Here is a 10100-nt window from a genome sequence, read left to right as displayed (position 1 = left end):
ATCTAGTACTTAGAGTGCCTTTTAATCAGACACATCCTACATAGTTACACTATTGAAAAAGTCTGTTGATAAACTTTCCACATTTAATTATTTCTACAGCATTGTGATTTATTCATAATTATGTATAATTATTTATTTTAGAAAACTGTATCTTATTAAGGTTATTTGGACACATCAACGCCAGAAGCAGAAAATAAGAAAGACTTATAAAGAAAACATGTTTGTATTGAGTGGTATCACATTGCTAAAAAACAGAGCTTGATACAAAATTTAAAAAATGAGTACACGTATATAAATGCGCAAAAGATTTAAGAAGTGCAACTTAATATGAAACAAGTTTTAAAACGATTTGCCTACAAGTATTTCTATGCAGCAAAAATGCCAGATAGAACACGAAAACGTATTATTTAAAGTGTAAAAGATTTCAAGTTTATTGATTTCAAACTTTCTTCCTTCTACAGTTGTAATAGATTGTACTTCCTTGAGATGATCCATTATAATAACCAAAGGTAAATCATTTAAACATTTATAAATTGTTATTTGTTATTTCACAATTTGCTCTATGAAGTTACTAGCAATTGATTAAAATGAATGAAATAAAATCGAAAGTGTAGAATTTGACACGCAACAAATAAGCAGGAAATAGTCATCCTGTTTATAATCTATTTTAGTTTGTTTGTTTTTAAACTAAGCCTTGCAAATTACAAACCATTTTACTATGTTTATTCTAACCATATTAAATCATGTTCGTGTTAAATTCACCATTGCATAGCTTATGTGTAACTCTTATTATTTCTTTCAAAAGGCATTGAATATTATTTTCATATAAACTTACCAAATAATTTTCCATATACATATACTTATACTGCGACAAATGCAAATGACGCATTTTGTGTGATAACTGCGCAGAGGTTATTACACCAAATCTGGTGTAATGTATATGTTAACAATTAGTACGAGCATATCATTGACAGCAAATATACTTGTCAAAATGTAAGATATGTACACATTTATTTTGCATGACAATGTGATAATACATATGACAAAGTTTGTATGTTTTACTATGAAATATGAATGTTCGCGTCTGGCATCGCGTTAACTGTAACAGATTTAAAGCGAAATGCATACATTTGCGGAAATATTTGCCAGAATAATCGAATAAGCGCATAATCTAGTCTCGAGATGTGTAAAAACTCCAGGATTGGAGGGAAAATGTGCAGCAGAACTAGATAGGTCGTCTGGAATTTTTATGTGGTTATAAGAAAGTGTAATGTTATACAATAAGTACTATCTTCACAAATACAAGTTTCGTAATTACTTGTTAAAAACTGTATTTTCATGCGTTTCATATGTAATTGACAAACTCTTTTTTAAGGCATAGAAAGAATCAAAACAAACAACCGAAACCCATGGAATACTGAAGTTACACGTTTTCTGAACTAATCTATCCTCATATCAAATCCTTTATGAATATTGCTCTCTTACCTTTATTTTTTTAATTTTATCGTATAGCAGATGTTTCTAACGTCGGCATTATTTGTGACTCGTAAATGTTAACAGTTTAGAACATTGATCATATCGATGTATTAATGGAATAAATGCTACTTATTTAAATATATAAAGTGATATATTGTCTGTCTGGGTATTGTTAAATTATTTTTTACATTGTAATAAAGATGATTACAGAATAACTAGAAAAAATAAAAGAATATGTCAGAATATTTTTATTGAAAACGAGTTGGGCATGCCTTAATAGCTAACACGTAATTACTAATTTCAATGCAAGCGACCAACGACTAATTATGAATTATTTTTAGTGGTAGGAGATTAATTAAAATGAGACTCAATAACCGAGATGGCACGTTAGTTTGATATAATTTTTAATCGAAAAAAAGTATTTTGTCATGATACGTCAATCCTAAAAGGAGTCATGGTTGGTTTTGATACATAAAATATTATGTTTTACAGTTTCTAGTGTCAGAATGCCTACCAAAGAAACATTCAATGGTTTTACAGCAATTTTACGTGAGGTTGAATGTGTACTTGTTTACAGCATTTCAAAACAAGAATTATCATATAAACGCACAAAAGTCTTTATAATTTTTTTTTCAAACAGTTATGATATTGCGCAAACATTTTTAAGATATTAGATGTATGATTAACACTTTTTCAAAAGTCATTTAAAACTTTATATTTTTTATATTAATAAAGTGTACTATATTCTGGAAATAAATACAAAAAATACAACAGTTAACCATCTGGTTTGAAAAATATTGACCATTGAAGTATAACCTTTGTATCAGTTTTGTACAACACAAAGAATATGTTTTCATTATCTAAAGAAGAGTTGTGCTTGTTTCATATATTTCTCCGTTGAAATGTACTTATTAAGAACCATAAATTTTTAATGATTACAAATAAAGACAATGTCAAATGTCTATGAAAAGATTTTTTTTTTGGTTTATTGAGACAGGTACTTGTTATTTTACATCAAATAAGAAGATGGTGGGATAAGAAAACCTGTTAGATTTTGTCATATGAAATAGGGGTATCAGACTATTATTTAATAATGATTATCTTGATTCAATTCTAAACATTTGTGAAAAATATAAAGAAAGTTCACCATGCTGATTTCAAATTATAATCATTTCAAGTTGTTACACTATCCAATTTCACACAATTCACAGTAAAATATGCATACTTTTTTTTTCTTAACATCAGATTTTATATAAAAAAAATAAAAAAATCTGTACAGACAAAAAAGGGGAAAAAAGACAAAAATTGATAACAAAGCCTCTTCTGGGATTTGAACCCACGCCCTGCATTAGGCATCTTATACCTTAAAAGAGTACGCTTTTATATTCTTAAAGCTAAGAGACATACTTACTGCTCATCCTTCATTACAAAACATGGTAAAATGACATGATAATGATAATGATAAATGATGATTTTAAAACAAATGTCTTTAACTATCAGCCTCAACTTGATGCGTGTTAGATGAAACGTTCTATTCTTTAACACATCGATTGATATTTCACTCTAATTCTCGACAACCTTGAAAATTCGAAACGATATCAAAACAGGAACAATTAAAAAACTAATTGTGAAATTAAGACTAGCAACAACATTGATCATACTATCATGCAACGGCCGGATTTGATTCTTCTGCTCATTTGTGGAATAAATCTGAGATTATGTACACATTTGTTGAAATAAACCATTCCTGGAAAATGACACACTGTTATTCCCCGGATATCATAAACACATGTGAATCTTTCTAACGACATTATCCAGTTCTTTGACTTAGTAACATATGCTTTCTCTAGAGACGACAGAATGCTGTAAGCTGATGAAAACAGTCTGCATGTTTCATGGAAAATAATAAGCGGGGTAAACTAAGAAATATAATGTTTGTATTATTATATAATATTGTGTATTTAATATTTTGAAAATACTGTACATAAAGAACAATAAACAACTTTTATTATAAAACATATGAAACTAATAATCTTAATTATACAGGTTTTCGTGATTGATTCCATAATAACCAACATGTGTTTTTAAAGTGGAATTTATCGTAGTAATCCTGAGTTAGTCATCTTAAAAGAAGACGGTTGTATATACTACATACATTTATTGTATGATTCTTTGCCTTATATTATGAGCCATATAACAATTCGACTGAATGAAAGATACGATCATCTACATATGGTTCACAAATATCAGACATAAATATATAATGGTTAGAAGCAATTGTATTCTTTTGTATATTTTCATCAGTTGTTACATAATAATTTATGTGTCATGGTAAAGTCTAGCTAGGAATTGTAATTTTTTGGGTGTTTGAAGTATGTATGTAATCTCTTATAATCTATTTCAGCAGTAAATTAAGAATGTTCTTCCTTTGTTGTAATCAACATTATAATAAGAGCTGCTTTTGTGCAAAATCACAGAATATCAGCATCTCAATAAACATATAATTGATCAGTCTTGGAATATAACAGTTGAAACGTCAAATATTATATGCTATTTACACATCTGTCTTATATAGACAATGAATTAGGTAATCAATCGACTTATCCAAATAAAGCCAAAAATGACAACATTGCAACAGACCTATAGTACAAGATTATTTTACAATATTGTTCAAGAAAAAAATAAATATAAAAGTGTGAAATAATCAATTTGTTTGAATTAATTTACTGATGCTACTGTTCTGCATGAAATATAATATACAAGTCAAATACAAATATAAAGAATACTTCTATAATCAATATTGTTATGCAGTCGGTGTACTGAAATTTAAGACGAATACAAACAGCAATTACGGACGTTAATGAGTCTGGAATCGCTAATAAGCTGCCTATAGAAATCATCAATACTACATAAAATACCACTGTGAGGTGAAATACAGTTTTTACTTCCTAGTCTAGTCTTGTCTCTGCACATTGCATGGACAAAAACGTAATCAGACTGATTTCCAATGAAAAATATTCCTTTATGAATATTGTACACTTATCGAAAGGAGGATATTATGATTATTTTTGTATAACTTGAAATGGATAAAATGTATTGTAAAAAATATGTTTTAGTAATCATATAATACAACATAATAAATAAGATGCTTTTTAAATTCCCACTACTTGAAAGTAGCATGAGTATAATTTGGAAAACGCTCTTTTTATATGTTTTGCTTAATAATACAAGACGTAAATAGAATTGTAATCATTTATATTGTATCATTGATTTTGAACATAGCTAATAATTGTGAAATATCCATATTTTTATGTAAGTTACGCATTTTTTAACATTATATCTGCCAATTACTGGTCTCAAAACACGCACACTGAGATGCAAATAATTATTTTAATAAAATCTGTACAGATCTTGCAAATACCAGCTTTAAGAAGGGATCTTTAGAATAACAAAATTGACATCATCACAAAATTAAAGTAGATCAAATGTACTTTAACTACATGTACCTACCACAGCTTTATAGAAGTTCAAAGGAAAAGTATTGCTATCAAACTATTGACGTAATATCCTAATTTGAATACAATTTGCAAGACAAGTTAAAAATATATTACAACATTTATTTATTTATTTATTTATTCATTTATTCATTTATTTATTGGATATAAATGGTAACTACTACATAAAATATTCAGTTACACCTTTGAAAGAGCAACAACAACAAAATTTAAAACAGTTATCATATTATAACTATTTTGTTATTGTGTTCGTGTGTGCTACGTTTACTGTATATCAACTGTCTGATTCATAAACTGTTCCTCACGACAAACGCAGACTAGACATGTTATTTCCATACACACTAAATAAAATTTTCATTCACACACAATGACTGTCAGAGACAAAACAGTGATGAAAAAAAGTAAATGTTTTGATTGTGTGACAAATCGGCCGCTAAAAAATAATATTCTGCGGAAAATATCATAGTCAATGTGTTTAATGTAGTAGGCGAGAACAATGAATATTCAATTTCAGAAAATTTGATAGAAATTGATTTGGTAATTTTGTCTCATGATCTGCCAAACTCTGAGAATTTCGACAAACAAATCTCTGAGAAAATGGATAGGTCGTCTGGATCCTGACTTGATTAGGTAATCAATACCAACGCTCTTTGATAATATATTGTTGATTACTGCACATACTCATCTATTTGTGTCGTTAATATGTTGATGTTAAAATCTACTTCACTGTAATTTTCAACACTATTTAAATGTTTGAAATAGAGACATACAGAATCCCTAAAGAAAGCTCAACACGACAAAATTGAAAATGTTGCAGGCTCGGTTTGATTGAGCCTGTTCATGAAAACACAAATTAACAAGGAAGGATGGTATCCAATTAACACATCCCCCAACTAGTCAGGCCCACTAGCAAGAAGTCCAACAGTACACAAAACATACTTAGAACCTGGAAATAACTTCCTACTAAATGGAGTAGTCTAAATGAAAACGAAATAGGACACAAAACACGAGACAATCAAAAAAGTGTTGCAGACTCGGCTTTGTTTCTCTTATAACAATACCGGTTATCCTTATTATTGAGCTGTACATGAATACAAATTTAGAAATGTATTCGACGATTAAATATGACAGTAGCAATGTTTAGGTTGGTGTTTAGCATATATTTTTAAAGCTGCAGCAAAGGTCACAAAAAGAGAAGAAGAATTTAACCACGAAATAAATCTCAACGTTTGAATTGCATACAGTGTAAATTTAGTTCATACCCCAGCATAATTCAAGATATTAATTACATTTGCAATTTTATACGTCTAGTCATAGTTTTCTACAAAACACATCTTGAAAAAAAGGTCCTACTTTTTACAAAGTAAACCATTACAAGTGTCTAATAAATTAAAGTATTGTGTTGTAATGAGAGTCATGCTTCTAACCATTTTGAAATTGTTATTTCAGTGGACATTTGTCGCATATGTGGCCAAGTAAAAAAGATGACTATCAGCAAGATCTAATGTTGAATCAATTTTTCACGATATTTTTACACTGTTTGTTCCTTTTTTTTAAAGTAATTTCATAATCTATATCAGGTGATATTTAGATAGAACTCTTATCCTTTCAACAGAACCATATTGACGAACTCTCTCATTACGTTTTCAAAACGTGATTAGAAAGAGTGGAGAGAAATTTCGCAAACATAAGCATATCTCGTTAGGTTTAATGAGAACCATACGTGTGAATAACTATCATTACATAACAAAACCTGCCCATCATTATTTTGTACTTAGAGTGCCTTTTAATCAGACACATCCTACATAGTTGCATTATTCGACAATTCTGATAAGTTAAACTTTTAACTGGTTAAACTTTCCACTTTTCATTATTTCTTGAGCATTGTGTTTTATTAATACGAAAATTTATTACAAAAAAACCTTTCTCTTAATAACCTTTCTCGGACAATCAAAAAATGCTTGAATCGCGTGGTTTTGAATTGATAAAAGACAGAACTTGTGACAAGATTACAAATAAGCACACGTATATGCGCAAAAATCTCAAACATAACTTTAACTTTCCATTCGATAATATCTTCTCTTTATGTGCGACAAGTTAAAAAATGTTCTTGCCTACACGTATTTCTGTGCAGCGATAATGCCAGAAAGATTACAAAAACTACATGCATGTACTGAAAGTGTATAATATTAAGTTTATTGATTTCATAAATATCGCCTTCTACTTTAAAAAAAGATTATATTTCAAAATTGTTATTTGTAATTTCACAAGTTGTGACGTTAAGTTACTAGCGATTGGTTAAAATGAATGATAAAGAAACGACAGTGTAGAATTTGCCTAGGAAGGAAGCATCGGCAGTCATCCTATTTAAATCTATTTTACTTTTTTTTTTAATCTAATCCTTGCTAATTACAGACCATTATATAATGATTGTTGTTACCATTTTGTTTGTTTTTATGCCATTACATATTTTAAGTGTAATTCGTTTTATGTTTCTTTCAAAAGGTATTGAATATAATTTCCAAAACATTTTCCATATACATATAATTCCGAAACAAAACAGCGAAAACAACTTCAAAACGATCAAAACAAAAAAGATATATTTGTCGGAATATTTAACAAAATTAGTATAAAGCGGATAAATCAGTCTCCAGATGTGTAAGAATTCCAGGATTGTGGGAATTGTGCAGCAAAAGAAAATGGATAGGTCGTCTAGAGTTTTTCTGGGATTATAAGATTGTGAAATAATATACCGTAACTTCTCTCTTCACAAACAGTAGTTGCCAAACGTTGTTTCAGGCTTAGACAGTGTCGAAACAAACAATCAGAATATATGGAATCCTGGGATAACACTTATCTATCATCATATCAAATTCTCTATGAACTTAAACATTTGCTCACTTAGCCTTAAGCTTTTTAAAGTATTTTTTACGTCGGCACTATTTTTTTACTTTTATTACCTGACTCGTAAATATGAGCAACTTTGAACACAGATCGTATCACCAAATAAATTACTACTACTAAAAAGTAGCTTTAAACATTGTAAAAGTAGACAGTGTATGAAACATTAATCATAGTCGTGAAATGTTTCAAAGGTTTAATTTACGAAAGACGACTGTGGAATTGATAGTTTTACAAGGTTGGCTATTAAGACAACAGCAAACTTCATATAAACAAGAACTAGATTCGAACTTCCGCGTTGAAAACATATTAACATGCATCTATTATATACATTGAACAATGCTCTTAAAAATCACAGTTAGCTAGGTTTGTTAATTAGTTAGGTTGGTTGGTTGGTTGATTGGTTGATTGGTTGGTTGATTGGTTGGTTGGTTGGTTGGTTGGTTGGTTGGTTGGTTGGTTGGTCGGTTGTTTGGTTGGTCGGTTGGTTGGTTTGTATAATGCCTTTTTTAGCACGTGTTTAGTCGGTCCACCTAACAAGCTTTCCTTCAAAGCTTACAAGTAATTTCCAATTTCTCAACAAGTGACCCACTACTTATCCTAAAATATTTTTGACTCATCGATAAGAGATGAATGAGAAAAAGACTAAATGTCCGAGATTGCCCGTTAGTTTCATATAAAATTTTCAAGCCAACGAATTTTTACTTTACGTTCTTCAAGCTTTAATGTACGAAAATATTATTGTGGACTTTACATTGCGCCAAACAGACAACTTATCTGTAATAATGCCACGAAACATCAATCCTAAAAGGAGTCGTGACCGGTTTAAATATTTGGTTGATTGTTTAACATCTCATGTTATACATTTTTAGTGACAGCTAATCACCAAACAAACATATTCATGAATCTTGTCAATGGTATCCATACATCATATTAAAACGTAACATCTGTTATCCTTTTTTCTTTAGACAGCGGCATTTGTATCATGATATTGCAAAAGTACGAATTTACCTAGTAAGGATACTAAAAGCATAGAGACATACTTACATCTCTTCTTCCATTACAAAATCTAGTAATGTTTTAGTCTTTTACCATCATCCCATCTGTATGCTTGTTGGGTAAAACGGTCTAGTCTAAGTCTAAACATCGACTAATATTTTTCACTTATTCTTGACAACCTTGAAATTTTTAAAACGATATCAAAAAAGGAGTAATTAGAAAACATAATATGGACAAGCAACAACGTCGGTAAATCGATCATCATTATCATACAACAGATAAATTTGATTTTTCTGCTCATTTGTGGGATAAATCTGAGATTATGAGAGCTGCTGCAGTTAAAATAAACCATTCCTGGAAAATGACACATTATAATTCCCCGGATATGATAAACACATGTGAATCTTTCGAACGACATTATCCAGTCAAAAATATGCTATCTATAGAGACTACAAAATGCTGCAATCTGATGGAATCAGTCTGTATGTTTCATGGAGAACAAAAGTTTTTGAAATTTAGAAATATTAAATGTTTTATCACAATGCTATACTGTGTATTAAATTATTTAAAATGCCGTGCGTAAAGAAAGGTAAAGAACTTTAATTTTCTGTAAACTATAAATCTTAAGCAGAAACAAAATTATAATTTGCTTGCATTTTTTAAACAAATATTTCCTATTTCTTGAAATTGTTTACTAATTTGGAAAAATGCAGCGTAAGTCCTAATAGAATAGGAAACTAAAGAGTTTAACCAAACATGTTTTTTTATTGAATAATAGCCAGGATGTACTTATAAGGTGAAATTTATCATGGTAAGCCTAAGTTTATTCTCTTCTGAGCAGAAGACATGCTTTATATACCACACGCTTAAATTGTATGTTACTTCTAAATTCTAGCTAGCAATTGTAATTTTATGAAAGTTTGAAAAAAACAATATTCAATCATTTATAATCTCAGACTGGTTGAGCAGTAAATTAAGTCAATACTTTATTGTAATTAACAATTAAATCAGAGCTGACTTTGTGCAAAGTTACTGAATATCAATCCGAGATATGATTGGTCAGTGAAGGTATAACAACGGCTGAAACGTCAAATAGTATATGTTACAGACAGATCTGTTTTCACGTGGACGTCACCACACGTTTAAAATGTAAGACATATTGTTTCATTTACATACAATTACATCAATACAGACTCTGAATTAGGTATA

The sequence above is a fragment of the Ruditapes philippinarum genome, unplaced genomic scaffold (genome assembly GCF_026571515.1).
Source record: "Ruditapes philippinarum isolate M1 unplaced genomic scaffold, ASM2657151v2 ctg4527_1_1_1_1, whole genome shotgun sequence".
NCBI lineage: Eukaryota > Metazoa > Mollusca > Bivalvia > Venerida > Veneridae > Ruditapes > Ruditapes philippinarum.
This window is presented reverse-complemented; position numbering follows the sequence as displayed.